Source organism: Buceros rhinoceros, unplaced genomic scaffold (assembly GCF_000710305.1).
Source record: "Buceros rhinoceros silvestris isolate BGI_N320 unplaced genomic scaffold, ASM71030v1 scaffold7412, whole genome shotgun sequence".
In the NCBI taxonomy this organism is placed as follows: domain Eukaryota; kingdom Metazoa; phylum Chordata; class Aves; order Bucerotiformes; family Bucerotidae; genus Buceros; species Buceros rhinoceros.
In genome coordinates, this window is record NW_010398255.1 from 49,317 (window position 1) to 55,144 (window position 5,828).

Genomic DNA, 5,828 nt, shown 5'->3' on the forward strand with positions numbered 1-5,828 from the left:
CCCCCCAAACCCCCTTCCCCACCCTCCCCCTCTCATCCTGCAGGCTCCCTCCCACCTAAATGCACACATCCAGCCGTAGCACCTCCCTGCATACAGACCCCCATCTCCCAATCTCAAACTCCCATCACATCCCTCCTCCTCACAGCCACACACAACACACGGCCTGCCGCTACCTCCACCTGACGGCACCAACTCCTTCCCAAACACAACCAACACTCCCTGCCCCGAGCTCAACAGACACGCAGCTTAGAACCATCACGGCCCACCGCATCCACATCACATGGACCACTGAATCTCCAAAACTCACCACTGAAATGCAGACGCATCCTGTCGACAGCACTATCCCCCCACAAGGCGCGCACAGACGGAAGCGGTAGGTTAGCTATAGCCATCCTGTGGCGTACCACACTTTCCCCACGAAGACGGACACACGTAGGCCAAGAACGACAGAGACCACCACCCGAGAACAGACTCCTCCTGTTCCTCTGAAGAGTGTAACAGATCAAAGAGACGGGATTTCCCGAGACACAACCAATACCTGCTGTTCCCCACCAGCAGAGAATCTTACAGTGGCACTGAGCACCCTCCAGTGCTCCCAGAGCAAGGAAAATTCAGAGCTTGGGAATTCCCAGGAACATCTGCTCTGGGTCAGCCAGCAGACTCGCTGCACACCCGAAGAACAGCTTACCCAAAACATCTGCTATCACTGAACAAACTCAGTAGTTGCCTCCTGAGGAGGGTCAAGGGATCTGAAGCCAAGCTTTTGTAGGTCAGATCCCGCTGCTCAGGAGTTTCCTACATAGAGGAAACCCCACCCACCCTGGAGTTTTGTCCTCTGCATAGAGGAGACTGGAGGCTGCGTGAGCTCTGCAGCTTAGCGCGTGTCTCTGGCGATGGCCATACCCGAGTGAGTCAAAGGAAAACTCAACACTTCAGAAGAAACCTTTGTGAGAGAGTTCTGGAATAACAGCATCACTGCAAGAGGAGTTTTACTATTCCTTACACCTTTTTACCCAGAATAACAACAAACTTTCCCACAATTCTTAGCAGAGCCTCCCATGCTACTTGCCCACAGCAGACTGCAGCGGCACTAGCATTCACGCTGTGTTTGTGTCCACTGAAGTGACCAACGCGCTGTGCCCGACGTTCACAGAAGATGAGGCAGCGCAGAACCTCTGCACTGACTCTGACCCATGTCGCCTCCACTGCTGTTCCTAGGGAAACGTCCTCGGAGTGTGTGAGCCTCCCGAGAGCCAAGAGAGCATCTGCACTCAACTGGGTGCCAGTTAATGTCAGCGCAGTTAGCTGCCAGTCACCACAGCTGACGCAGAGAACAGGAACAGCGGAGCGCTCCTGACCATGCTGCATTTGACAGTTTCGACTCAACTCGCCTGTTTGGTGAGCATCCTCCAGGACTGGGTTCGGGGGTTTTGTTCCCTCAAAAGCCTTTTCTTCCTGTTCTCTTTTTAAAGCTATGTTTTGCCCTTTTGTATTTACATTGTGCTTTAAGAAATTAGAAAATATTTTCCTTCTCCACTAGTTTTTAAACTACTGTCCCAAGTGTCGAATGACGAACAGGGAAAGCAGGGCAGATTTAACCCTGTTGCTGATATTCTCGAAGCGAATGCAGGGGGTGGTTTTTCCCACCATCACGACAGTTTTCTTCTACGTATTCACACACGTGTTGCTGGCTAAAGGCAGCTGGCCCAGAGGAACGCTGCCAAATAACAGACTCCTGGTTGTGCCCAGGGCAGGTATAATACCTTGTTTGTGCCGTGGTGGTTCGGAGGGACACCTGACACTGAGGTGCCGCTGTGCCAGCTGCTGCACAGACAGACAGCGGGACTGTCTGCGGTACAAAAGCCAAGGCTCCGGCTCTGTCTCGAGATGTACCGACCTTAGTGCATGGCTCCTTCCCACATAAACACCTCCAGTTTGGACGCTGCAGGTTTCCAGTGAGGTTTGACAGCGCTGTGTGGGAAACCTACCGGCTCCAGCACTCGTACAATGTCACTGCCAATACGAGGCATGGCGCTGCTCCCAAAAGAGGCCACAACAGCCAGCACGGCAGGTCAAAGAGCTCCTGCACAATGTCGCTGTCTTGAGGGGTGTAAGACAGAAGCTGGACTTGAGTGAATGATTGACATTTTGAAGGTCTGTGTGTGTACTGGTCACTCCTCTCTGTACAAGTGCAGCTTTCTCACCCCAAGTCTCACATGGGTCCTCCCCAGGCCCATGGGCAGGCCAAGACTAACACTGTGTGAGACACCTCCAACAATTCTCTAGAGGCACCTGCAAGACAAGAGAAATCTCTAACAAGAACATACTGAGTTTGTGGATTTGGTCCTATAATATATCCCAAAGACACTGGAGTGGTAGGACAATACACAGAATCATCTGGTTGGAAGAGATCTTTAAGATCATCGAGTCCAACTGTTCCCCCTGCACTGCCAGGGTCCCTAAACCATGTCCCTCAGCACCACATCCACACATCTGTTAAACACCTCCAGGGGCAGGGACTCCACCACCTCCTGGGCAGCCTGTTCTGACATCTCGCAACCCTTTCAGTGAAGAATATTTTCCTAATATCCAACCTAAACCTCTCCTGGCACAACTCAAGGCAGCTTCTAGTCCTGTCACTTGTCACATGGGAGGAGAGTCCAACCCACATCTCACTACAACCCCTGATGCCCAAGACCCCAGCTCTCACATTCCCCAACGGAGAATCATCACTCACAGCAGACTAACCGTCAGTTTCTCAGAGCTGGAATCTCACACACAACTCCTCACCAGAATACCCCACACAGGCAAAGATTAGAGGAAGACCAAGGAAAGGATTGTCTATCTGTACAGGTAAGAATTTCCAGAAAGCATAACAATACCAGGAATCAAAGACCAGTGCTCTGCCTCGTTGGAGATAACCACTCTCTCCCTCGCCTCTCCCCAGGCTCTAACAGTAACCCAGTCCTCCCGTCGAAAGCCTCCACTGCACGCACTGGTGGTGTGTTCAGAGCCCAGCCCGCCCGGCACAGGCCCTGCCTTGTGTTAGCCACAGGTTCACTTTTGTGGAGGCAGCACAGCCTTCTTTTCCTCACCATCTCAGAACAGTGGCACTGCCGTAGCTGAAATAGTGATCTCCACATCAGATCCCACTGGGTCATCACTTCACTCGCAGCACACGAACCACAGAACTGCTCAGGTTGGAAGACACCTCTTGGTCTCATTTAGCCAAGCTCCGGCTCAAGCAGAGTCAGCCAAAGCAGGACTGTGCCCAGCACACTTAGCATGCAAACCTGAGGAGATGATCTCCAGCTCACATGGATGTGTGAATGTTTACACGCCACAGAACAAAACAAGCCAGAAAACTAACAGTTAATCCAGAGAAGGGAAGAAATTCATCTGTCCTCAGTCACACAAAGCAGGAGCTCTGACACAGATCTCAAAGCACACCCACTGTGCAGCAATAATAACGGTGCTACTTCACTTTTTTTTGGTCTGAAGAAAGAAAACAAAAAAAAAAAAATCAAACACCACACTCCTGGCTCTGCAGAGTAACCAACTACCAGCGGAACAGGGACTGAGGAGTTATCACCCGCAAGCCTGAGGTTCACATCGCATAGCCAACCCTGTAGGAAGAACCCCCTTCCTGCAGGGAGGATCGGGGTGATCCCCAGTCACCTGTCAGGGCCAGCTGGCCAGACTGGAGTCTCACAGCTGATTCCAGATACCAGCAGAAAACAACTGACACGACTTGCTCGTCACCAGCCAGGACTGTGTATGCACACACACACTGCAGGGCAACGTGCAGAGAGCTGACACTGCGGCTTTGTTAGCACCTGGTCCACAGTTCCCTCGTAAGCAAGCATAAGGCTAAAGTTACATCGCGGAGAAATGGGGTTCCGTCACATGTAGAACAACTTCACGCACAACTTCATTTTGCTGAATGGCAAACATGTCCTGATTACCTCTGCCCAGGACAAAGAGGAATATGCCAAGTACATCAGCAATTTAACAACTGTTGTGGATTAGAACGCCAACTGCATCACCACTGAAGCTGGTTGTGTCAACAGCACAGTTGGAATGGAATTGCCACCCTTAAAGGGCTCCGTGTTCTTCAGCTACGTGTTCCAGCCAGTTGATTTTCTAACACACCACAACCCAACTGTTTCATTCTGCTAACACCTAAGGCCACTCATTAAAGGCTTAGGTCGGCTGGCAATGCACAGACTTGTTCCATCCAGATGCTCCCTGCCCCAAGGAGCTTACTCGCAAGCAAAGCTCAGAAAATAGACACCAACTCTTGGCACTACACAAATATTCAAGGCCAGGAGAGCTGAAGAGGGATTTGGAAGAAAAGCATTTGCATGAGAAACCCTTATCCCAAATGAGAGGTGGAAAAGAGGGAAAAGTAGGGGAAAAGAGGGAAGTGCATTCCCTCAACACCCAAAGCTCGTCTATTCCCTGCTTGCACTTGCAGGAGGCAATGGCAGCATCTCAGCTTCTTGTCTGGGGGGAGCCTAGGAAGACCCAGAGCCACAATGAACCGATTTGGGACACGTGGTACCAAAACAAGATCTTTACAGTGGGTAGAAATGCCACCCTGAAAAGACTCCCACAGCCTGGGTGCCAATCCAAGGTTGGTCAGCTCTCTCAAGCTCACCCAAACGAGTTGGCTGTTTGCCCCAGGACAGGTTCCCAGGACTTTACCCAACAGCAGCACTGCTGCAAGCAAGAAACAGAGCAGCAGCTTCCATTCCCTTCAACCTGGGAACTTCCAGCAAAGGTCACCCAGTGCAAAAGCAAGCGGGTAACGAGGGAGAGGAGCAGCTAAAGCAGCCCTGGCTTTAAAGCTCAATGAGCACTTGCTTTGGGGGGTGGATGCAGATCAGTTGCTCCACCCAGATCAGCTGCTCCTTCTCCATCGGCATCACCACAAACCTGTTTTTATGCTCACCCCTAATGGGCTTTTCACCAGGTTTGAGAGACAGCAGGCTGAACCTTTTAAACAGCACAGGTACCATAGGTGCCAGCACACATACAGACTGCACAGACACAGCGCGAGGCAGGGGAGGAGGCAGAAGCCCAATCTGTGCCTGGCAGCCCCACACCTTCTGAGGCAGCCACCCCCCCACCCACACCTGCAAGACATTTGGCCCAACACCTGAGACAGAGCATTGCACGCTTGGTTAAACAATTAGCATGCTGGTCCACCCAGAGCAGGCAGCTGCCCCTGCTCTCCAAAAGCCGACAAAACACCCACAAACGCAGAGTGCGGCAGCCTGCCTTTCTGCCCAGACACATGGTCACCAGCCACCATACCACCCGGCACAGCGGGCCGTGGTGGTCTGTGCATTAGCCTTGCAGAAACAGCGCAGGGGTGAGTCTCCCTTTGCTCCTGAGCCTGCAGGAACGCAGGGCACCTGTTGCCAGCATAATCCTTGGCACTAACTTGAACAAAAAACCTGCAGATACCCATTCCTGCAGGTTTTCCTGCTCACCTCCCAGCATCTTGGAGCCGCTATGACTCCTGTGACCTCCTTCCAAAGATCCTCACGGTTTCACAACCTGAGGCTCCAAGAGACAAACAATAAAGCTACAGGAGATGATCACAGCCATACAGCCCCAAAACTCAGTGTTTCAAAGAAACGCCCGCTCCCTCCACAGAGATATTCTCTGCTACAACCAAAAGCATTGTCCTTGTCTTAGTTCCAGTTCCCAACCCTGCCTCCCCCAGGCCCCACAGCACATGCCATCCCCACAGGAAAACATGCACAGACCCAGCAAACTTGGAGGCAATATCAGAACCGCCTCCAACGGAGCTGCCATCG

At 52.0% G+C, this 5,828-nt stretch overlaps 1 protein-coding gene across 1 annotated transcript in view; it reads right to left on the reverse strand.

The window, feature by feature from the left end:
* The window catches only part of LOC104488926, a 32,463-nt gene that overhangs the window by 25,209 nt on the left and 1,426 nt on the right, over positions 1-5,828 (reverse strand). The gene's annotated exons all lie outside the window — the stretch shown is intronic.